The 26,025-nt window shown below is 38.5% G+C and overlaps 1 protein-coding gene across 1 annotated transcript in view; it reads left to right on the top strand.

The window, feature by feature from the left end:
* The first annotated feature begins 1,077 nt into the window (after positions 1-1,077).
* The window catches only part of LOC111262293 (uncharacterized), a 107,906-nt gene continuing 82,958 nt past the window's right edge, over positions 1,078-26,025 (top strand). Inside the window, exon 1 of the mRNA XM_022836440.2 lies at positions 1,078-1,599. The gene's annotated coding sequence lies outside the window, so the exon portion shown is untranslated. The remainder of the gene's footprint in view (positions 1,600-26,025) is intronic.

Raw genomic sequence — 26,025 nt, 5'->3', positions numbered from 1 at the left:
CTGCGGTAATAGTTGCCTGTGCTAAACCGGTCAGAAGTTAGCATCAGGCGGTAGATCTCTCGCAGGGTCTTCCTGAATTTAGCGCTGTTCTCGCTTAGAGCGCCGCAGAGAGTGTTAAGGGTAGTAGCTCCGCCCACGCCCCTCCTCCGTGTTCGATGATTGCCCTGGTCATAGGCTAGAGCAGCTCTTGTGAGACTCAGTTGCCAGCGGTAAGGAAAATACACAGGCACGGGTCGGAAAACACGGTAGTCAGGCGCTCTCGGCAAGTAACAACTGCTTTAGATTGAGGATGGGGAGTATGGTGGGGCATCGCAAGATCCTTGCCACAGACTTTGTAGAGGGGGGAGGGCTCTTTAAAGGGGCGGTCAGGGAAGCCAGCGAGCAGGGGAGGGAAGACGCTTGCTGAGCAGGGAGCAAGCTCCTGTCTGGGCTGCTCTTATCACCATAGAAAAGACCGGCAGCGAGCTAACTTTGGGGGACTCGGCAGCGAAAGCTAGGCTCGCAGCTCAACAGCACTGCCCGAGCACCGGCCGTTCTCAATGCCTTGTCGCGGTCTGATATCTCAATACGATCAGTGTCGCGGTAGATTGCAGCCACAGGCAAAAAGATCATTTCTATACAGTGCTTTGAAACAATACCTGGAAATGACTATCAAGGTGTGCTCTGGCTTCCGTTAGCTCCCTGGAAACCGCAAAAGTTCGAATGGAATCACTCTTTCGTAACTGCCACCATTGTTGTCTAACGCTCTCAAACCTCCGTCAAGGTTCAGACTATAACATTTTTTTAATGTGTGGTGAGTAAAACACAGATAAGGCGTCAAATCCCTGCTTCTGAGTGCACATACCTAAAAAGATAGTTAAGCTTACTGTTTCAACAATTGTTTTCCTCGAGACCATCCTGTGCTGCATATTCGATTAGGAATTAGGCCTTACGTAGCTCGTATTTTCGCCTATTCCCATCAGCTATTCGTGATCTAACTGAAGCAGAAGTTTTCACGTAGTTAGGAGATACTGCACTCGATTCAAGACACAAGTGGCGTTCTTGTGCTCATCTCGTTCATTCTGATGCACAAGTATAAACTGCTAGATAATTTTCATCCGAATTGAACGGTAATGGAAGACATTATACTAAATGTGTGCCATCCATAGTGTTTCTGTTACATTAAATTAAAACCATACAGTTCAATAAGAGTAATAACGGATCAACGATAGGAATAATTCTATGCCTGATATGGTCACAAACGAAATCAACGAAAGGAACAAACTGTGAGCAAGTGTGAATATGTCTGACGGTCAAACGTAATTTGACGGAGTTTATTAGCGCTAATTTGCTAAAATTCAGTGGCGTCTCTCTTTCACACTCTCTGTGATAGTGGATTTGTTGGCCTCACGTAGTAGCGACTTGGTGCCAAATGTACGAGCGTACCTACAGATAAATTTACTTAATTCAATGAGATATCTGGACGTATATACAGTATAGGTGCGAATGGACATGGCATTGGTTTCAGCCTTAATAGTGCATCATTAAAACACATGAGCGTTAAACACAGTTAATTGCATTTGCAATGATCAACACCAAACATTTGGCTCTTAAAATCAGGTAAGATAAAATGGAAACAAAGACCTATAACGCGATTACCATTGACTAGGTATTGGAAGAACGCAAGACATGGCTTCAAGGCTGGGTGAATTTGTTGTCGAATTGCTATACATTCATTATTACAGGGTAACAAAATAATTTTATGAAGCTTTACGTTCTCTAAGAAAAATATTAATAAACTAGGTGAGGTACAAAAAAGCCCATGCGACCTCTGTATTGCTTTTGGTATCATCAAGCAACAGCTGTTACATTAGACAACTGCGTAGAATCAACATGTGCCAATATTTTGCCACAAATATTGCCTTTAGGGTTTTTACGAGTGTCACCCGGTTTCCCTTGTTGCTCTTGCTTAAACTAAAGAATAGTTCCCATTTCAAGTCTGGAGCTACAGTAGCGTTGCATGAGACCTCCTTGTTTATAACGTGCGGCACGAAGACGATTTTATATCATAGAAGAATTTTATGTTGCCCAAAAATAGAACCGTCGTCCTGTGTGTTGTTATGAAGACAAGATGTCAGAGAACATGGACATCTGAAAATCAAATATTCTGGGATGATATAACACATTGAACGTTTTCTTTTAGTTGTTTAACTAAACATAGCCGAGCTGATCTTTTTATCTTAACAACGAGACAAGCGAGACAAATATGCATGAGCTGAGTCCAGACTATCTTATCCATATCCAATTCGAGCATAAATATGACACGTCAGCTAGCGTGTTCTTCAGCTAATGGACTTTGTCACAATGGCCTCCAGCACTAGCTGATACGATTTCAAAAAGCGCATTGCTCTAGAGCGTTGTACCTTGACAATTTTCTGATTGCAACGCCCCTCTCTGTATGTCTGCTTAGAAACTTATCGGATTATTATATATACGAAGTGTAGAATGGTCTTTAGTTAATCAATTTGGTTTGTACTTGATGCATTTGTGCCATTGTATACCATTTTGGTCCTGGGTGACGCTATGCAGCGCTGGTATCTGAGCGCATTCCTCGTTGTTTCCTTCAGGTTGGCCTTTGATCTGATGTCACCGACGATAGCTTCTATAATAAAGCAAGAGCTGCTTTTCTTACTGCGAAGAGCATTTCTTGCTGTAAGCATTATTCAGAGAGGTTTCCTGGTTTTAAAAATTTACTGATATCAAACCTGCTGCATAAAAATTCTCATTGCCCAAGTAGGATAAAACGTGCAAAAAACACTTGAATTGTTCAAGCCATATTTGATACTTTTAGTATCTTACTCAGTGTGACTGAATGCACCTGCCTTGTGTCTCCGTCCTCCTCGCATATAGGCTCGACAAATCTTTATCATGCGGTTGGATCCACACCCTGTCTTGTAATTAGTATGGCCCTAAACAGGACACCGCATTAATGACAAATACCAAGAAACATGTCTCATTTTCAGAAGAAACAAAAGACGTGAACATTTTGCTTGCCAGAAAGAAATAGTGTAATATATGCAAAAACGTTTGTAGAGCTTTAACCAATTGATAACCTCAAGACTGACAACAAGTTGGCCACTGAAAGAGTCGGATTACCAGTATGGCTTCGACAAAGTCTCTCTAAGCGAAGCACGTACTGCAAAACAACAAAACTCGATAGAAGAATTACAGTGAATACCAGAAACCCATATGTAATTTACAAAGAGGTAAGATGCTGCGGGCCATACTAGGGGGGAGAAAAACTACACAAATCCACATATCGGAAGTCGCGGAAAAAGACGAGGCTTATTTTTAACTGTAAACGTCTCTAAAACATCAGTGCTAACTCACTATCAAATATACAGCTACTGTAATATACTGATTCGCCTAAAACAAACTCTACAACGACTAACCTCGCGATTTCTTTTTTTACCTTGAGCTGTAACCAGCATTGTTTATGGTAAAAACACGTTGCCTGTGGCACAATAGAAACCAGTAATGAAAGGCAACTTTAAACGGATATTGAAGGCTGGCTGCATCGCTGCTCCAGGAAACTCGCTGTGGAGTTAGCCCAAAATGTTTCATGTTAAAAAAAAAACAGTCTATTAAGCATATAAATAAATTATCAACCTAAAACTATTTTGGTATCGCTCTAAAATTTTTCTCAATTTGTGTTGTGGCGTCATTTTACGTGTTTTGAAACCCTGGGGCAAATTGTTACGCATGCAGTGAGACAGATACTGAGTTCTATGAGCGCCCATTGGGACACTGTTCGCTGTGCACTTTCCTAATGAATAAGACTATAGAGCCTATTCATTCTATTGTCCAAAATATCTCACGGTAAAGAACTTCAGGAATTGCTGAAGGAAGGTGCTCTAGTAAATGAAACTAACAAAGAGAACGTCTTTAATGCTATCGGAAAAATGCAGGAGGCATTTTCCATAAGTTAACAATCGGTATATTGCATTATACTCGCCTTAGAAAATCGGTTCCAAAACTTCTTCTCAGTCCACCCTAATTGCATGAAAGGAAGGATGTTCATAAGTTTTTCGATGAAGGAGGTGCTCTGTCTTAAATTTAAATAACGGCTGATGCAGAATGTCATAGGTCGTTAACCGGTTAAACAAAAAGAAAGCTACATTGACAAAAAAAAAGCATTTTCCGTTAAGAAGGTCGCAAAATGATTGTACAGTACTACCACGTTCATCTCCACGTAGTTTCAAGGATACTTTTTTTACATCTTTTAGTTGAGCTGGTAAGTCTCGCTCGCATGGCCTATTTGCCAGGCGTAACTACAAAGAACACTGCCTGTTTAGATGCAGGACTTATAAATGCAGATTATGTTAGCCTAATTATCATTTTTGAAAGTTAGAACATCTTTTAACTATTTTTGTTTACGGAGGCGGACACGCAACTGCGAGCGTATCTATGAGCTGCCGATAAAATATCAGAGAAACATATATTATAATGATAATTACTTTAATGATTAAAGAGCTAACTCACTTCTTGCTTCCACTCAGAGTTCTAAATATTTTTTGTACATGCTTGCTAAAGTTGAGACTTTCAACGAATACATTTTCGATCTATATACTCTAAAAATATAAAATCAAATAGACGTCCGTTATATGTTGATCAATTTTGATTTATTTCCATTAATTTAGGTAATTTTCGACAATCTATTTTTAGCGAGTTTCTAATATTCCGTTTAGCCTTTAATTAGTTTTAATTTGTCATTTTATATTTTCGCTTTTTTGGCTAGGTTTACGTTTTTTAATTGCGGAGGTGTTGAAATTATTTGTTTCGGAAATGGCAAATCTAATCTAGCATACCAAAATTAAATTAATGCGCAAAAAGTAATAATAGTGGGCTTGTAGAATAAAAAGAAAGCATACCTACTTAAACAGTATACAACAAATCAGAAAACAGAGACAATGAAAACAGCATAAACGAGTTCCTCAGGTAAAAAGTTTGTAGAAATGAATGTTAAAATAATGAAAAGGTCCCCAAGTTATCTTCTTTAGATAATTCAATTCTTAGCTTATCTAACGAAATGCATACATTTACATCGGGTTTGAAAGCACGGATTCACTAGGTAAACTTGGCGATATATAACTGGTAACCACAATTTTTGTCCTAACCTACCATTTCGAATTATTTTTAAGGGAGATTAGCGACCAGAATCCACAAACAAAAAAGCTGATTACTTAATTATCTTTCTTTAGTGATGCAATTATTCTTCTTTGGCTGATAAGTAATTGCTAAAATTTTCTGAACTACAGCAATATTTAATTAAGGTGAAGTGGCAGAGTTGAAAAACTCGGAGCTTCACTTTCTTCCGGTGTAAAGCTACGATCCGGTGTAAAGATGAGTGTAAACAAGGCAAGACAAATTACAAAATTTATGTACGTTAAATATCCCAAATTTGAAAGTGTGCATTAAATCAATTACGACCATTAAACACAAATAAGGTCGGGTCGGGTCAAGAAGGCCCCGGGGTTCAATGAGAAACTGAATGTCAAATTATCTGAGTTTGTTCCAGAATAGTTATAGACTTCTGAACAGCTTCAGCCGCTAAACCTACTGAGTGCAGAATTTCCAAAAAAGACGCTGGAGAAAGCCCAGCACTCAGAGCCGTTAGTAAAGAAGGTTCTTCAAAACAAGTTACAAGCTATTCAAGGTAGAAATTGAAAAAACTATAGGAGCAGGTGCAATTGAATAAAATAATTCGTTAAGAGTGCTCCATTTTTAGTAGGATTATGCGCCTTGTTTTGTAATTTAAGCCCGTAACGTATATAGCGCTTTCTTAGAGACACTCATATGTATAGTCTGACACTTCCGAAGTATCACTCACGTATATATAAAATACATCTCTCAGTTGTTGTCCAGATTACGTATTGAATAGAATGCGACAACCCCTTCAAAGGTCTCAAAGAGGCCAGTTATGCCTTGTGCTCCTTCCTGGATACCCCCGTAGTAACATTTTTATTGTTCAGGTAAGGGCTGTTCCATGATATACAATACTTTCTATATATAAAGTAAGGGCTGAGAATCGAAAAAAAAAGGACCCGACATTAAAAGTGTTTTTTGTGTATGTCTAGCACTCAAGCCATTAGGTACTACTTCAGACTCAAGAAGCGTACCCAACACAATTAAGTCTGCTTTGCGAATCAGATAGGTGACCCACAGTAATACCAAATGATAAACAAAAGGAAAATATAATCATCCATGTTTACACGTTTTCATATAAGGAATACAAGCACAACGTTTGTGCCAAAAGAAAGATGAATCGAATATCCGCGCGCTTTATTATTATTGAGCCTGTAACATGGATCAACTGTATTGAGCATAATCAATTTCGGCTACTACGATATCATACCACCAATCAGTCCATAGCTCAATTTGCAGCGAATATAAAAGAAAAGGCTCCAAATTTCAAAACAGCTAAACTAGAAAATATCATATTAGAGGTCTTCCTACAAAGGTTATATGACTCACTAGCGTTTTGAAAAATAAAATTTTAAACAAAAAGGGCGAAATAGAAAGTGCTAAAAATTCGCGTATTTCTTATATCTTGGGAACCAATCTGCTACAGAAAAATAAGAACCATTATATAAAATTGGTTCTGATACTACTATGAAATAATTGGTTTTGATATTTAAAAATCATGCGCAATGCTGCTTTGACATAAAAACGGCAAATGAACACAAAATCTAGATAATACTGTGTAAATTCAAAAGCGCGAGAACTGCAGGCATTGGAGAAATTGATTTTTATTGCCACTTGCTTAACAACCGTTGAAAACTGTGAAAAAGCTCATATTAAAGTCTTTTTTACGCTCCATAAAACAGGCGCAACGTCTGATTAAGGGGGTAACTTTGTACAGATTTCGTGATATATGGTAATCTTCGCTGAAATGATTGATGCCGCAGTTAAGAAAACATGAACCATCGCAGCTTATTTTTTTGCAAGTGTACAAATTATTGTATAAAGCCTTAGCTCTGGGTCTGCGCCGCGTAGATCGCCAGAGGTTAATATTACATCTATTAGTTGAATAAAATTTACCTAAATTTATATTGACAATTGTAAAAGTCGAGCTCAGTTATTTCTTAGAGCAGTAGAATACATACGTGTTAACGGATTTGTTATTGAAATGCTCATTCCGGGGTTATAAGCAGGGTAGTAGAATAAATGTAGCAAGGCAACGCAGTCACATTTACCAAATAAGAAATTTTTTAAATCAAGGAAATAGCTTAATCTAACCTGTTGCCAGCGTACAACAGAACTTAAACGGTAAGATCTCAGGCTAGACATGACATTAATCGGAATACACTGACGTAACTGCAACAGAATTACTGAAATGCACCAATGATTCACTAAATGAGGAAAATGCAACGGGCTAGTGAAATTGGTGCTGAAAGATCACTAGAGAATTGCAACCTGCTATCTCTTATAGCTTGATAGAATTTCATCATGAAAAGAGCTGTGCGGAAGATAAAGACGACTGGACAATTGCTTTTGCTCGTAGACAACAAATTTGGTTGTTTCCTTATAGAGCGTGTTAAGTAGTTGTACGCAGAATCAGGCCAACAACTTTTCCTCATCTTCCACGCTGATATCATCAAAACTTCGTCTTTATCCACTTATTCAACACATACTGCTGTCGTTTCCTTATCTATAACGTTACGGTCGTTCATCAGCAAGCACTAAATCCGAATTGAAAGACCTGAGAATTTTCCTGTTTAAACGCTGTGGGTATTTTGCTTTTGTTTTCTAATCTGTCTGCGCTGCTTCTGCTGAGTCTGGTAGGTCAATGACTGCAAGTCGTGATTCTTAAAATGGCTACCCCTTTGCGGCACGCTTGATTCCCTCCTGGGTCTTTGCCTGCGAAACAGTAACTAAAATGATTTCCTGTTGGGCATTGTCAGCCCAACAAACAAGAGATACTATCACTGTAAAACACTCTGGTTCAAAACTGAGAAGGCACATGGAAGGTAAAATTACCTGCAAAGTTCGACATACTATACAAAACCAAGACGCCAACCGCTAAGACGTCTTATACGACCTGCAGACAATGCAATACATTCTGTCAGATTACGTCCTCTGAGTTAGCAAACAGTTTCACCCTCTTAAGGATATGTAGAATCCTTCTCCAATTATACAGGGGGCCCTTTGTAATCAAGTCCAATTACTAACGCCAGCACATAACGCACCACGTCACTTTTGGTATATCCTGTCTCCTAAACTCTCAACCTGCTATCGAACATCGACGGTACATTATGAAATGTCCATATTCCGTCCCATTATTGAAATGTTTGAGATAGCGTTGCGATGGGCAAATCCCTACACTTTACCTCGCCACAGCTAAGGATAACATTTCTATACATGAAGTTCGTATCATTATTGATTTTGACTGGCAATTACCAAGTGCGCACGGACGCATATATAAGGCGCTAACAGCTGGCAAAATAAAAATTCAATTATCTGGGGCTGCTGCGGTCCCTCCATTAGGCCCCGGCACGTCGTTCTTCGCTGCCACCTCTGTCTAATCCACGTGCGGCGAAACTTCACATCGTTTCAGAATTACATCAGTCTTATGACAGAATTCAGTACGTTCTTCTGTTCTTGTTTTGTGACGACGGTTGGCATCTCCAATTACGAACACTTATAACGCGAACGCGTACCGCACCATAACTTGGGCTAATGTACTTTACAATATGCACCAGAGAGGGCGTCTATACAATTAGTACGTTATCTACATGAAGGTCAAGATTGAATGGAAAAATGAACATTATATTCAACACAATCAACAGTTTCTCTGAACGACGACACATAGGCGTCTCACCGACGCAATCGACAATGCTGGCGACTTAGCCTTCGTGGAAAAGCGTCAACATTAAAAAGCGGCCCACGATACGTAGCGGAACTCAGGCACACTTGCATTGCCAATGGCATGAAAATCGACCAGATTTCATCGAGAGTATCCCGGCAATGCCATACCCTATCTAGCAACGAAACTATAGCAAAAGAACTTCCGCATGCCCACATTCTATTTCAGCTCGACAGACGAGTAAAACCACAAACGTACGACAAACATGTGCAGGCAAAACCTCAGGCTTAGAGCAAGCTCGGAATAGGTTTGTACTAAAACACATCATTCACGGCCCGTTCTACACAGTTAAATCTCCATGCTCGTAAACGGCAAGCGTTCGAAGAACGGATTACGGAAAAAACGAAACAAAAAAATAAAGACTTAATAAGTGTTCGTAGAAGTCTCTCAGGCCCTACGTGAAGCGTACACTCTGCGCTGACAACGCCTGCCCGACAGGTGTCGCTAGTCCAAGATAGGCAATTTCGTCGGTTAAGGGTAGGACCACGAAGGCACAGTATCTCATGGTGCTAGATTTGCGGGAATGCCCCAAAGCATATTGTATTCATGGCGCTTTGCAGAGGAAGTGCATTCTCCACAGCACTACTCCACGAAATAGTACCCAGGTTCTACAAGTGAATGAAACGGAGGCACAGTTCTCACGTTTTCTAATTCCTGACATACTATTAGGTAAACGTTCTTCGTCGTACTTACGCAGCTAACTGCGCTGGGGCGAGATCTATTACCTGCGTCTCCTGCTCTATCAGGTTTGTGGATCTACGTCCCTTGACACATTGAAAGCAACTTGGCGCAGGTCATGTTGCTACACTCAGAGAAGCCTGCATACAGGAAAGGCTTCACCTCGACGATAGACAATGAGATCAGATAATGGCAGGTGCTGACACCCTACAAATGCCACAGGCGTTTCGAAATTTATGTGGATCTTGATAACAGACAAATTAACCAACCGACCCGTTCGCCCGTGCACCAGTCACAGTTATGCAATGGCTGCAGATTTCCTGCAGAATGCAAGTGTACTGATGCGTAACATGAGGCTCCCAATTACCGACACTCAATAAGATAAAAAAAAAACTGACGTTAGGGCAAGCTAACAGAGAATGCCAAGTCTTTGCGCGGCTTCAACCTCTCTTCCCAGCAACAACGCTCAGAGGTCATCGTGTACGCCAACAGAAGGAACCCCAACATGACCTGAATAAGCCGCACGAAATCACACTCATACACGAAGAGCTCTTGAATGACCCTCAAAGATTATTACAACGATATCTGCGCCTGCTTAAATACCTTTGTCGAGGCGCCTCAAAACATGGGCAAAAATTTCATTCTTTATTTTTTGCATGTGCATTAACGGGAAAGTCATACTCGCGCTGGCGTCCTTAGACAGCGCTGCAGACTCAAAGCGTGATGGCCGCACTACGCACCTTTCCTTCAAGAGATTCATCCGCGGCTGACACCGACTGATTTCAGTTCATGTTAGACAGTGATGAGGACAGGTACCCCAAAAACTGCCAATGATACTATCAAGTAATATTATATTGCCTAAGTGTGCAAATGCATTGCAAACGTGTATGCGTGTGGATAATGCATCAGTGAAATTAACATACTTGTTTCATTCAAGACTTGAAAAGGATAGAAATTGAGAAAGAACGCCAAAAAAATAACATGCATATTAGCACTCGGTGATTGAATGATCTGTGATATTAATGATCTTTGCATCGATCTTTTTTCGGGAAGAGCCAAGATATACCACGCGTTCAATCAGGTTTCGGTTGACGCCGATTGCATTCGCTCCACGACGAACCTCTTTGACATCCTTCAAAGTTAGACCCTCGTGATACTCTACGATTCAAATCCAATATCCTCGTCAGAAATACTGACTGTGTAACGGCACTGAAATGATTGTGCACAATATGTACCTACATCTTATAGCCGTTAACATAACGACAAGCCGATTTAAAGGCGAAATTATGTCGCTCATATAAGTTTTTTTTCCAAAATGCTGACATGCTGATTAGTCACCGCCAATTTTAGATACAATGCTTTGCAATAACCATTCACAAGGCATATGGCTAAAACATAGATGAAGTTATCGTTTCATCTGAAGAATCTGTTTTTAACCACGACCATTCAACGTTTTTTTCAGCCGGATCCCAAAATATCGGTGTTTCTTAAAGGCAGTACTAGCAGAACTGTTCTGACACGCAACGTATTGCACTGAGCGGCTCTACACACATTCGACAGCTGTTGCTACGATAATTTTAACTATACCTAGCCATAAGATTTCCATAAAAAGAATGAATTACACCTAAGATAATTACCCTAGCGATCAGCAGGGCACGTCTCTTCTACTTGCTGTTCATTAGTAAATTATCGTTGTGAATTTCAGATTAATATGCTGCTGGTTTATCTTTTTCAATTAGACTTCATGAAGTAGACGGACCATTTTGGAGTATAAATAGAGTTTCTCCCTAGAAAATCCTCCCGGAATAGGGAGCCGATGATATGACTACATTGTCCAAATGCGAGCTGGAATCGGGGTTATAACACTGGTTCAATCGAAGAGTGAGAATAACTATAAAAAGGCGCGAAGCTGGGTTAAGCAATAGAAGGTGAAGGTTAAATCAAAGGCTTCGAGATCATAGCAATCGGTCCTTTGTAAAAGTATAAGTCTGATATAAAGCTATGGCTGTTATGCGGAATACGTGCAGCAGGATAACGCGATAAATGTTGCTAGTAGATTGACTGAATCAGGGAAACACTAACATAACACAATGGGTGCACTAGATTTTCAAATGAATTGTAACAAGATAAATGTGAAGGTATAGTTCTGCAGTAGAAGTGTAGTTTATTTAGGTGAACGTAGCGCAAATCAAGCCTTTTATGCCACCAGTCAAATAGCTTGTTTAGTTTTTGTACGGAATTTTCTGTAGATATCCACGGAAAAGTTGTCGTGTATACTACATTTTGGTGAGAATAGGAAAAAATGAAATTACCTCAGAAAAATGGCGATCAGGTATTTACACGGAGATGTACGTAGGGTGGTATTTTTTGTTAGCAACCGATAGACTACCTAGGTCTATCGGCTGATTAAATGCTGTGCATGATGCTACACTGGCACAAAGGGCGAAAAAACAGAAAATGGCATCTGTCACTCATATGTGGCAATGAAGCGAAGACCTGTTCCTACAGAATTTTGGACGCTTTTTTTTAGCGAATTCCCAGTAAGTACGAATCGGAAGATAGTAGGGCTAATGCGGCGAACGTTTTGATAACACACAATTTTCACGACAGTTAAATGGAATTTTTTTTTGCATGAAAATCTATGTGCAGTATTTCTTGCTACATGAGTTGAATCAAAATGCAGCGCGTTTTCATATTCGTAATGGTCAGTCGCCTGATCGAAAGACCTGGTGCCCTCTATAAGCAAGGTTTTCTTGACAGTAATCGATAGCTAGCAACGTGCTAGCTGAAAATGTAATACGTATATCCACAGCTAAAATTGATATTTTTTAATAAAAGCTGGGTCACATGAGTTTGCGTTTGAACAAAGAACAATTAGAAAGTTGAAACAGCAATTGTAGAGGCCTATTGTAAAAAATTAACCAAGATAATTTTAAGCCTTGATGAGGTCCTGGACACAGACCCAATACACTATATATATATATATATAATTATCTAATAGAACGTAAAAGTATTTGTCATAGAAAAATCAAAATTAAAAGCCTTGAGCTCTGGTGACGTTTCAAGAGCAATAGTAGGTCAATCGACTCTATTGCGATCAATAGAGTTTGGCCGACCTTTTAAAAAGGTCGGCCAAACGCCAGTTCAATTCATGTTCGTCACTCCGAGATCAGCTCACTTCGGAAAGAATTAATCAACTAACACTAAAAATTCACTAATGGCATTGTAAGAAGTCAACGACAAAGTTCGACGATAAGTTAAATAACCGCAAAAGGTAACAAGTCAGGCGCGCAAGGGTAATTGACACAGAATCTCTGTTAAATTAGCTGATAGTTTTCATTAGCTTAGCTGAACCAATCTGATTGGATAAATAATTAACGACAAAACACGTAGCGCGCACGTAGTCTACTTCCATTGACTACCGAAGGTATTAGCATGGATTGGACAGATTTTTTTTAAAACAGCAGTGCTGAACATGAAGTGTATTGGACAACTAATTATACTTACTAGAAAAGTGGGGGGTAAAAGGTATGTTTTCTTTTCTTAATGTTCCGTTCGCCAATGAAAATGAGGCCAACATAATTACCTGGTTTTTGAGCTGCGTCTCCCGAACACTCCCAGGTGTTGTTGGCTCCCAGGTTATGTCACCGTTGTTGACAACCGAACCGTCTATTTGCCCAAGCCGTATCAGGTGAAGTCTGTGCTGCCCTCGAGACTGCCACTTCAAAGCTATTATCGATCTTCTCTTCACTAGTAGCTTATTTTAGGTAAAGTATAATATGAGTCAAATACTCCTTTACCTTATAATATTCGTATGGATGGGATTAATTAATTTAAAAGTAACAAAGTATTAAAATGACTCCAGGTAAAAGGGATTGGTAAGGACTCACTGACCTTGACGCCGGTAAATAGTCGAAAATTAACTTCGATTTCGCAAACATTTCCTTTAAAAACTTATGAACTTTCTCTTTCTAAATGTGTTGCGTAAAGAGGCGCACTCAACCCGTGTAGCGTGGGTGGCCGATTTAAAACGATTATGGAACGATATACTTGCAATACCAAGAGCACTGCCCATCAAGATTATTGGGGCATTTATCCCAAGGGGAGCGCATATTACCTAAGATATGTTTCGCTTCACATTAGCAGTTTCGACGCCTGATTTGTTCCTCTGCCTGTTATTCCCTCACATATACGTACTGTGAGTGCGTTCACTCTGGAGTGGATTTAATGAACTTACGAGGTTGCTGCGACATCCTAATAACAAAGCGAAATCATTTTGCTTGTGTTATCAATGGCACGAAGAGAATGTGATTACTGTTTTACTGAAACAGGGTTATAGAGTAATTGGCTAAAACACCGTCACGGGTCACTAACACCGAGTAACAAAGTGAGTCAATCAAAGAAAGATAACTACAGCTTATACGAGACAGACATATAAAAAAAAGACGTATAGTTACCATAGGATAATAAAATTATATATTGGTGAATTATAATCGAACGCTTGTAGAAGGGTCTCTTCGCAATGGAGAAATGTTTAATTGGATGTAACTGGAATCAAATATCGGAAAAAAATGATGAAACAATTGCACTGCAAGAACAGGTCTGTTAAAATATTTTAGCGAGAGAACGGGATATGTAAGGTATCTGTAACACAATAAATATTCCTCATAGACCGACTAGGCTAGTACAAATGTTGCAATTGGTCAGCTGCACTGGGGTGTAGACTTAGGTCCACAATGGAACTATAGTTTGTCTATTACACATAACTAACAAGCAGTGTCGGTGTATTTCTCTGTGCAGTGCACCCGAACCGCCGCCATGTAGTACTTGCTCCGTTTCTCTGTAGACAGGTAGCGTATTATTTGGGCGTGAAAAGCACGTGACATAACGGCGCTGAGATGATTAGTCTTTTGCCGGAAAGGCTTCTCTTGACATTGCGCAACGCTAATTTGGGCATGCTAACCAAATTTTGGCGCCTTGTGCAAATTTGAAATTTTCTTGGCTTTGTGTGACCTTGTTCTAAACGGTGTCTAGGTTACTAGAATGCTAATTTCAGCGAGTTGATGATTGAGTACCTTTCTGCTATTTGAATATCGTTTAATAAATAAGGCGTTAAGAAGCCCGTAGGGCATTCTGATCTATCCTAATACGCCTTGGATAGCGGGCTTGCCCCACTCAACCTTTAAAGAGATCCGATTGAGGGATTTGCGGGATGCTGGTTGGTAAAAGGATCTTGGAAGAACGCGGAAAATGGAGTCGATCGGATGAATGTCTTTTCTCAGAGAGTAGTTTCGTTTTCCTATTCAAGCAGAATGTTCATCCATCGTAATTACTGTATACGACCACAGCTCGCCGATGGTAACGAGGCCAACCAAACCACACAAAAATAATTGTTCCAAATGAAGTAGGATTAGGTAAAACACTGCAACACGTCCTACGGTAGTTATTTCTGTGCACCAAATGTGAATTGCATGGATTCGACTACCTCTTTGAGCATTATCGGTCTTTGGGTTGCATGGGTAAAGATGCATATAACACATACAAGCGACGTTCTCCCGCGATGCGAAATTTTGTGGCTTACAGAAAGCCAAAAGTATGAAAGCCATGCCACAATGGAGAATAAGGTTTTCGATTGCCACCGAATACTGAAATATGTTCATCGGTCAACTAAGCATATTACGAAATATACGTTTAAATGATAAACCTATTTTCAATGTAGGTAAAATTTACGTATAAGACGTAGGGCCGTGTCAAGCTATTGCACAAATGCTGAACTTATCTGTGAACGATACTTCTATCAAGCCATTTCGTTTTCATCTACCACAAAAACGAGTATCTTTCCTACGAAAATATATCTACGCATCTATTTAAGGACACCAGTTGGCGACATTCGTAACTCTATAACACTACAACGAGTTCGAAGAATTTATTGTACACCAATGCAGCTAAATTCTACACTTGAACCAATATCAAATGAAAAAGCACCCAAATTTTCTAACTTTAAACGCGCTTGCGTGCCTACAGAGTAAATTTCCCAGAGGAGACGTTTACGTCATTAACTTCGTGGTCTTCTTGAAGTTCTTGCTACACTCAAAGAAGTTCGCTTATACAAAAGCTATCAGCAGAAGACTGGAGCGGAGGATGCGAAGCAAATGCACACGTCGCTGATAATTCGAGGTTTATTCGTGATTATTATTGACAGGAAAAGCTACCAACCCAGTCAACATACGGAGCCTTTTCAAAAATACAGTAGCCCAAGACTACCCCTAAGACAGCCGGCTGCCGAAAAACAGGACTTTTCTATCGTTGGTGAACATTTATTATAACGTCTTATACACCTTATCTTCTTAAAGGGATTTTACATTACGGAACAGAACAAAATAATAGACGTTCATTAGCCAGTTTAGTAAATAACAGTAAAAAATAGTAATCGTAAATAAAATAAGTTACGAAGTTTGTGATTTAAACAAGAGCGATAGCTTAACAGTCTTTGACGGTTCAGGAAGAATAGGTAAAGTAATTCTAGCCGAGTTAATAAAAAAGCAGCCATTGCAGCATGAGGCTTCGCCGCCAGGAAGCCGAATTGCGAGCTCCTGATTCAAGTTTCTCATTTACGTCAAAAAGGAAATATGTGATAAAAATTCAAATATTGCGTACGGTACCATTGTGAAACAAAGAAACATAAAACATGTTATTTAAATTAACGTTATTGCACAGTCTCATGCAATCGCCAGTATCTTTGAAATATCACATGGACACTTGCCAAAAAATGTATTTTATTACACTACAAAGAAAACTCACGCGGTTTAAATAATCCTTTCGTTTCCGCTCATTTGTTTTTAGCTCTTATGAAACGTTCAAAAACATTCTTCCTGCTTTATGAGCGTACCATAACGGTATTTCGTTGCAATGCAAATGCAATTTCATCTTGGAACGACTCTTTAAATACTGCCGGGATCGCAGGGAGCATTTAGTTTTATTTAGTAACGGTGTTAATGCTAAAAGGACTCTTCAAGTGCTTTGCTATGTTTGATAACGGTGTTCGGACTTTAGATGATGCCCTCCGCGTTGGTGAGCCGTGTCTAGCCTGGACGACGACCATCAGAAGGCAATTTCGAAGAAAAATAGTCGACAAAGAATTTAACGGGGTTCTACCGAGTCAACCAGGCTATTATTCCATGCCGATGCCAGGTCACACACGACAAACATCGTCAAAGTTGTCCTTCTTGAGGGAGATTTCGTCACACTTCATATCCTTCGAATTTTGCATCGACGAATTTTCATCTTTTCCGTTTATTGGATAATTACCTCCGTGGCTGTATCTTCGACACGGATCAAGAACTCAAAACGTGGTGGAAAAATTCTGAAATTAACCCAGTTACCTTCTGGAGAGACGGCATGCATCATTTGGTGGAAACATGAGAGAGAGGGGTGATCTTTTCTAAAATATTATATAATTTTACGAAATATGAACCAGCTCAATTCACTCTCTTTAAGTGAGCGACTATTCTTTCGACACACAATTTCTTTTTCTATGTGAGGAACTAATTGCGAAAATCTGAACGACCTGGGCATATGGCTCATACTCTTTGAGTGAGCCACTGTTTCTTTCCCGGGGAACTATTATTTTTCCACATAGATTGCAGAAATACATTGTTTTCCAGCAAGTTTTTTCCTATAAAGTGCAATGTTAATTTACGCAAGTTGACACATCATTTGGCTGTTTAATTGATAACCAGCGAGAATTTCTAGAGGACCCATGTTAGTAAAATATTCGTTTTCCAAGCTCTACAAAATGAAGACAGCCGTAAATTTTCGGCTTTCTGCGTTGCTACTATTACTACTGCTTATAGTTCATAAGAATCAAAAGATCCATTTAAAATTATACGCTCGACATATGAATCATACTCTTTTGCCTATAAGAGTGCTTTTTTCCTGGAGGAGTATTCCGTCTTCCTTAGGGTAATGCAATATTGATTTGCGAAATTATTGATAAAATATTAACTATCTCGGCGTATTGTGCGCGAGTGTTGAGTGAGATGGGGTGCTTGCAACAGGATATCAAGGTTGCAACAACGTTTCAATGGAAGGCCGAGAATAAACGAAAACGAAATAACTCCTTAGATTAGGAACGCGTGCACAGTTGGAAATTAAATTTGCATATACTACTAAAATCTACTATAATTGACATGGACAATTCAGTGAAGTTCAGCTTGGGCAGCAAAATACATGCATAACGTTAACAAACTCACTGCGATGTTACTGGTAATTTGATTACTTTTCCCAAATAATATAGTGGATAACACAATTAATAGGGCAGGATCTCAGCAGAACTGCAACTTAACTGTAGCGTGACAGGAGACAATTGGAACAGTTGAATTGAATGAAAGAACAATGGACAACTGCAAATATAGCCAATAGATTATAACCTGATAATAGAATTGGTGGTGTAAGAACCGCAAACAAATTAATTTGAACTTTAATTAGAAGTTAAATAGAAGTTCACGAAAAATGAAAATCGTTTCTATTAGTAAAATAACTGCAGAGGAATGACAAGTAAATCAGGCGAGTAGTTTAGTTAAGGTAATAGCAAAACAGGCCTGGGAAAGGTCCACAGGTCCATTTGCATCGAATAGCCGAAATTTTTGGCAAACTGAAAGGAAAAAATATACAAAATAAAACATCAAGCCTAATATATGCATTAGCTTTTTTTAAAGTTTCAAAATTTCGTGAAAATGACAACAAGCTAACTCATGTGATTTATAGGATCCTCTGGATCCAATAAAGCTGAAAAGGACAATTTTATGGACCTTCAGACGACGACATACTAATGGTTGGGAACACAAAATATTTACGACGCGAAGAGAACGTTTTAATCTACTTCACAATTATGGTCAACAAATCAACTTGGCAAAGTGCAGATTCATGGTCGTAAAGTCTGTAAAAAAAATAAAAAAAATTAATCTTTCTAGATAAGCTTCCTGCAGCACTCAACGTCATCAACGTGTATCTACAAGAAAGTTAATACTTTCGAAACACATCGACTTAATACGATATTAATTTTTGTCGAACAAATTAAACAAGCTACAACATAATATTAGGATGCCAATTAGTTATTAGTTGGTGTTAAAAACAAAGAATTGTGAATCTGTTTATCTTATACGTGTCTATATACACGGTTTTTGTTCACAGAGTATTAAGCCTGTATATAATCGCAATATAATCGTAAATGCCACTAGTGAATAGCCAGATGCTTCACTTAAGATTCAAAATTGGAAAACACCAAACAATTTTTATCCTAGGCATTTGTATAGCTTAATTGCCCAAAAACTGTAATAAGATAGTATGACCTACAATTGAAATAATAACGTTTAATTGTTTTTACAATAATTACCACCAGAGAGGAATACTTCTTAGAAAGAAATATTAACGGACTAATATAACGGAAGTAAGAAAGGGCAGTAAAGGTTGTAAAGAAAATGCTTGCAACCACTCCTTTTTAGAAACATTAGTGCGCGTTTATTGTCTAAATCTCGCCGCACATATTATCCAAGAGAGAGGTACGATATACGTTTTCTATTATACAAAAAAAATGAAATTTAACATGCGACCGAAGATTGCTTTTCGGGTATATAGTACCCCCCACCCCCGCCCATCAGAATCATATACAAAACACGATGAATATAATTTCATAAAATTCAACAAGTTAAACAAAAACTAAAAAAAAAAAGGGACACATTTACTGGCTTCTTGAACAAATAGAAACAAATAGAAAAAAGACCATCTCCAAAGTGGGCGTAGGAAAAATCATTAAGCAGATTCTTTTTAAAAAAAAGGGGTCTGGAAAACTAGAACGATATGATCTTGAATTGATGAGACTGGGAGCCTGTTGTGTCTCAGAATATTATATAAATCCAATAAATATATAAAACTTGTTTGTGGAATTGTAAAAAGAGAAGTCGTATTTGAACAAAAAAAGTTCTACAAGGATTACGAGATCACAGTACTAGAACAAACAAATTTAAATTTGAATCGATTGACCGTCTACTTACCATACTTAGTAAACAGGAACTTCGAGTTATCTTCCGAACTTGCAGCAATGGAAAAATAGGGGTAACGATGAAACCACACACAATGTGATCTAATCTATATTTGGTACCTACTTGCGCTCCATGCAAGCTGCGCGAAATGAGGCTCTCGACTGTGGTTCCGTGGACTTTAAGGTGCTCAAAAAACAAAGCTAATGTAGAAAGCCGTATTGAATAAAGAGTTAGCTAGTTGATTGTTTATACTTTTGGGAGGTAATACACTTTAAGGCTGACAATATCCAATCAGAATGATTTTTTCTTACTGAATACAATGTTAATAATGCCAATATGCAATATATTCATACTCTGAATGTGGTTTGCTTCGATATATGTTGTGTAATATCCGCGAAAGTTATATAGTTCGCCGGATAACAGTCGTTATAACAGTCCTTTATAATTATGTGCTTTCATTTAATTTGTCAAAGGCTACGCATCATGTTGACAGTTGGTTATTTGATTATTGATTGATAATTTTGATTAAAAGTGAAAATTTCGATTTTCTCAAGCATGTACGTGAAAACTTTTTAACACGTTTTCATAAAGTACTTCCAAAAACTTTACATACGATGAACCAAACTTCGCCAGTTTGCTTCCTTTTTTACTTTTTTTCTAATTTGTATTTTGTAAATTAAGACAATCAAGCGGACGTCAAATTTTGGGTGGGATTCAGTCGTTCATGTAACGCATTTTAAGAAATCTTCGAAATCGTGTACCTTAATTTTTTTTACCTCTACCATCTCAATATGAATCACAGAATGTTACATTTAAACTCGTTTAATTAATCTTTTAAGTTGCTTAATTTTCTAAACACCCTTCTTCGCATTTCCCATCGTCGTACCTACGCGCAGGTGTAGTGATTTTAACTACAGACAAGGCAGACGTAAATCATAAAAGCTTATTTCATTTTCAAGTCATTAACACTAAATCGACACCTTCTCTATACCTATTCCTACCGTGCCCGATCAAAATGACCAGTAGTGGTCTGAAATTATCATATTATATCATTTGTTCGACTAACTTTTGTTCTTTGCCTACGATTATGATTACTAGCTAACCGCAGACGGAAAACTGCGATTCTCAAAATTTCCTTACCAAGATCGGCGTGGTCTAGTAGCGCCGGTACATTATGGCTCACTTTGTATTTAGTCAAATTATAACGGCAATTCTTCGTCGTTTTGCCACCGATCCCTTACCTACAATATTGTATTTTGGGGCAATCTCAGTCTATACCTTTATTTATGTATTGTCGACGGAAATTGAAGCAAGGACCCCTAATCTTGTAAAGCCACCACGTTTACCGCAATCTCAATTGTGGTCTTATTACATGCCAGCAAATTCTCCGACGATTTTCGTCGTGTTTCGAGATACATAAACATTAAGGTACTTCATCAAGTGCCACAAATGCAACGTGTGATACGTTTCCCTTTTTTAGAAACTAGCGTTTCGCGACGGAGCTTCTCCTGTCAGTGTAGGCTACGGTATGTTCAAAAAGTTAAGAATACAAATAGGAAAATGTATATCTTGGGAAAAAGTAGACTAGTAGTTGAAATGGGGCTGGAAAGGTACACTAAGAATTCTTTGCAAGAGGCGTGTATATAAAATGTACGCCTTATTTTCGAGATTGGCGTTAGTTGTTATATAGTAGGATTAAAAAAACAGTGTTTAATTGACAAAAAAGTACATATAGGTTAACTTCGTTAAGATACCATATACAGACTTTTTAAGCACATTTGTGCTACGATGATTGTCAGTTGTATTATCTTATGATTATTTATTGTTTAGATTATTCTTTCAGCCAAGTACCATTTACGTTTTTTCATACCTGCAACGAGGTATCTCTTAACGTCCCTGTTTCCACTTTCATTTTAACTGCGAGCTTACGTTCGCCCCAGTCAACATCACCGGCTGACCGGCTGAGTGGCAACAACTACTGGATGGTAATACGTTATTGACATACTTAGTAAAAGTAATACTTTTTGTTTCTCTAGAATTTTTCGTCGACTATTTATTTCAATGCGAAACCAGTACGCTTAAGCGTCGAAAATAGCAAGCGGTTTCAAATTTAATTGCTGTGATTTAAACCAATGACGCAACATAAAGTGGCCAATATTAGGAAGCCGGTCTGAGTTAGACGTCCCTCTCTTATCATTTATATATGGAAAAGAAACATCGCGTTCTGACATTGCAAATGTCCTTTACATTGTAGTCGCGATTAAACCCATTTATTATCGTCTCTTCAATGAGCTCTTTTCAGCGAGTCAGCTACGATCATTGGCTGCATTGTAACCTTTTTTAAATAATAAGGACTTGTATATGTCGTCAATAGAATATATTTAGAGGCAAGATTGCTGTGAAACTACTGCTACTAATGTCACTCCTGGTCAAGGTGTATATAAATTAGGATACGACAAACGAATATCGCGTCTTAGTTACCATAATAAATTAATAAACCTCCTGACATCAAAATAGCTAAAATGGTCCGGTAAGATGAGAGTGACACGATAGCAGGTAGGACATGTCGCCTGACTTCTGATAGCGCCGCAAACAGGGCAATGCACTATCGTCGTCACCGCTGAGTCGAAACACTCACCACACTATGTTCATTGGGAAGAGTAAGGATGAAACTCCCTTGAGGATGAAGACCATAGAGAGAAGGCAGCCACCCAGCTCATCAGCTCTCTTTTGGCAGTCAACTTGCCGAGGCTCCCCGTGTCAGTGGAGCTTTGCTCACATCACACCTCATAGACACTTTGTTGTGTACTTCCTCGACATAGCGCGTTCATCCAGGAAGCCTATATCAGACTACATACAACTCTACCTTGGTAGTTGAACCAAAGTATCTGCTTGATACAGAGTCTGTAGAGGCAGAAAGCTTTACTGATCGAGGATACGGACGAACTGAGCCTACGCGCTTGGTTGGATGTTCTTCTTCAGATCAGCTATGTTGGCCCTATAGGACGGTTCTGTTTGCAGCTCGACGAAGGTGGATCAGGAATCGCTGAACTGAAACGCCCCATAACGGCGAGCCAATCAGGAGCCTAGCTTCAAGCCACACGGCACATTGACTTCATCAAACAAGGGAAAGCCGGCGCCCAATTTAGGAGAACGAAAATCGTTTTCATCTAAATGTACGGACACAGTCAGTGGTAGACTTTTTCTTGCAGTACCTAGGCTGCCATCAGTTTAGCGATGATTGTTTATAACTGATTGTGTTGATGTTTGGAACGACCCGCAACAACTTTACTAAAAAAGAAATGCCCACAGGTAGAATAGTATGAAGTTGAGTTTTCGTTTAGGTGAGCAAAAAAAAATAACAAGCCTAAATAAATACACTGGTTGGTTCACAAAGTCTTTCTAGTTGCTTCGAATAGTTGCCGCAAATCTTGTGAGTGCTAGCCTTTATATACTCAGGGTGTTGCACATGAGTAACCATTCCAAACCAGGTTATATAATAAAATGATGTAAAGAATTGCATTTCAGTTCTTTAGTACTATAGGAACTTCCATAAATATTATGATCCATATGTTTATACAGTAATTAATACCTGTGTCATATGAATGACATCTGATGCTTCAAAAGTTTTTTGAAACAACTGTAATTATAGAGTTACTAAATCCATAAAAGGAATGAATTGTAATTTCTTTCTTTTTCTCTACGTAAGTCGTTTTGTGCGAAAAATTTGCGATAAAGTAGTTTATGGTTTGATATACAATTTTAAACAAAGCAGCGCTGGACCATTCAGAACTTAAACTTACTTACAATACTCCAATGATATCTCATAGACGATCCAATCACAAGATACGAGCGAAAAAAGCAAACAAGTATGTATCTTTCTATGTGATCTAATTTATTTTGGGACATACGTGAATGCAATCGGCCGTCGGCTGACGCCTTAACCACGTTAAGGTTAGTACACAAATTTTGTAATTTTTTTTGTTCTATTTTTTGTTCATAAATACCCATTACATATAACATACCTGGTTTGCATTTGTTTTTAGTCATTCACTATTTTACACATAAGGGAATTTCAAGAAAAAAAGATACACCAAAATCTAGCTCTCTTACTACCCATAAGAACTGTACGATTTTTATGTACAAGAAGTTTTTGGAAAAACGTGCAAAAGGGTATAATACAACGTGTTTTCAAAGCACGTCTAGGAATATCAAAGAAGTGAAAATACTTTTTCTCTTTTCACTCTGAATCTTAAATTTTATTTACAGACGTATATATTGTATTGGTCTATCGAATAAGGCAACAAAAAACCTCTTTTAATTGTTCCTTTTTGGGGGGCTTTTAACCCCGACATGAACCGTTAGGTATATAAACGTGTATAACATTTCAATTTTATATATATATATATATATAATTTAACATCACAAAACACTATCTACTTTATAAGATATTAAACCCCCGGTTAAACTGCATATGATGATGACATAAAAAAAAGCACTCAAAAAACAATCAATATGAAATTCAAATCGTTTCCTATACAATCATATTAAACATAAATAGAATAGGAAACGAAAGAAAAGGTCCTTTAAGAAACGTACGTTACGGTCGCACACAAAGACATCACCAGTCGGAATAATATAAGTCCGCAATATTTCTACGTTGTATCTATTATGTCTGCATCCTCCTTATACAAAGAAACTAGCCTCTTCATGAACGCCAAATTACTGCATTCAAATTCTCGCAAATGCAAAGTTAACAAATAAAAATTATAAATAAAAAACCTATGTTTTTTATTTATAATTTTTATTTGAATTTTTATTTTTGAAGTTTTCTGGAAAAAGATGTTTCTTATTAAAAGCCCGAATTGATTCGGACCTCCGTTGATTATACTACTAACAATATTACAACAAGCAATTAAAAAAGACTATTAGCTAACCGGAAAGACCTCGTCTTGCACCATTGCAATGCCGAACCACATATTTAGCTACACGCCGAAAATTGAGAGATTTTATATAGGAAAAATGAGAAACGAATGCTTCACAACTATTTACCCTATACGTATATAGCTTTAGACGTGTATTTTTTTATACTTTGATATCTGCGCCATGAAAACTGAACCTCATTTCGTAACCAGTATCCTCTAGTGCTCAGCAGCTTCAACCAACGTTGCGCTGTCCAGACCTCCTCGTGATTTCTTCGTGCTCTATCCGGTGGGTTCTAAAACCGGCTACTGAGTTGTACAAGTTGGTCATCCGACGCCATTGGGAACAGCACAAGACTAGGCTTTCCGTACTTCCGAACCCATATCCTGCTGCCGTGGGAGCAAGCGCTGTAATCACAGCTGTCACCTCTGCACAATGGGCTCGATTCCCACCTTCTTACACTCGTAGGCTCATGATCAACGGAGTTGAAAGAGACAGGCTTTCGAAGCTTTCACATTTCACGCATTTGAGTCATGTACATACTTACGTACTGTAGTCCCTGTCTGGAAAATAACATGCCATTAGCAAGCGTGTTGTGTCGTCTCTTGAAAGAGCGAGAGCAAACTGTATTCTTCGTTCAGTGTTTACTCTTCCGAAAACGGGCGCCAGGCTTCTTCAGCGTAAAATTGTGGATTACTGGAATCAACTCTACATAGGAACTGATTATTTTCGTAGTAATGAAATTGTGAAAGTAGCTGACTCTGCAGTTTTTCCGACGTTAGCGACGGAATTAAATTCGAGCTTCATTGCCAATTCTTATTTAGAACTCGATAACAGTTCACCTAATACGTATATGACTGTTTATGTTATTAGCTCCTTATGGAAAGCATAATATCCGTTAATACTGTGCTGACAACGATTATTTTCCGTTAAGAGTTACTCCTCACAGTTCCGGGATGCGGCATTTGTCTTACCAACTGCTCCAAAAGAAGTGTCTTCCTCTGTTTTACAGATCAGGGCGAACTAAAGCCGACCCACTAACATTAGTACTCGCAAAATCGACGTTGTTTATAAAGGATATTATATCCTACTGGACGATCTGGACGATCGTACTGCACACGATCACATGGATGCACCTCTAATCATCGACCGTATGTGAATGAACATGCAAGTACATGTTTGTAACATTCCCTATGAAAAGCGTTTAATGCGTTTATAATTTCGATTTTAATACATGATTTTGGGTCAGAGTGAGGAAAATACGGTCTAGCACGAATAACTCAAATAGTAGAAAAACATTTAATTCCTACCCAAATTCTTTGAAACCAAATGCGCTCCCATTTGCAATTTATACTACTAGTAATATTACTATAAATAAATAAAAATGTTTAAATGTAGATCAAATGTTTATATAGATAAATAGAGCGAAACACCACCATCTGTATTTAGATTACCCCGGATTACTGATAGCTAATATAT

This window comes from Varroa jacobsoni, unplaced genomic scaffold (genome assembly GCF_002532875.2).
Source record: "Varroa jacobsoni isolate VJ856 unplaced genomic scaffold, vjacob_1.0 scaffold_643, whole genome shotgun sequence".
Lineage (NCBI taxonomy): Eukaryota > Metazoa > Arthropoda > Arachnida > Mesostigmata > Varroidae > Varroa > Varroa jacobsoni.
Note: the sequence above shows the minus strand (reverse complement) of the source record. Positions and strands in the feature narration are given on the sequence as shown.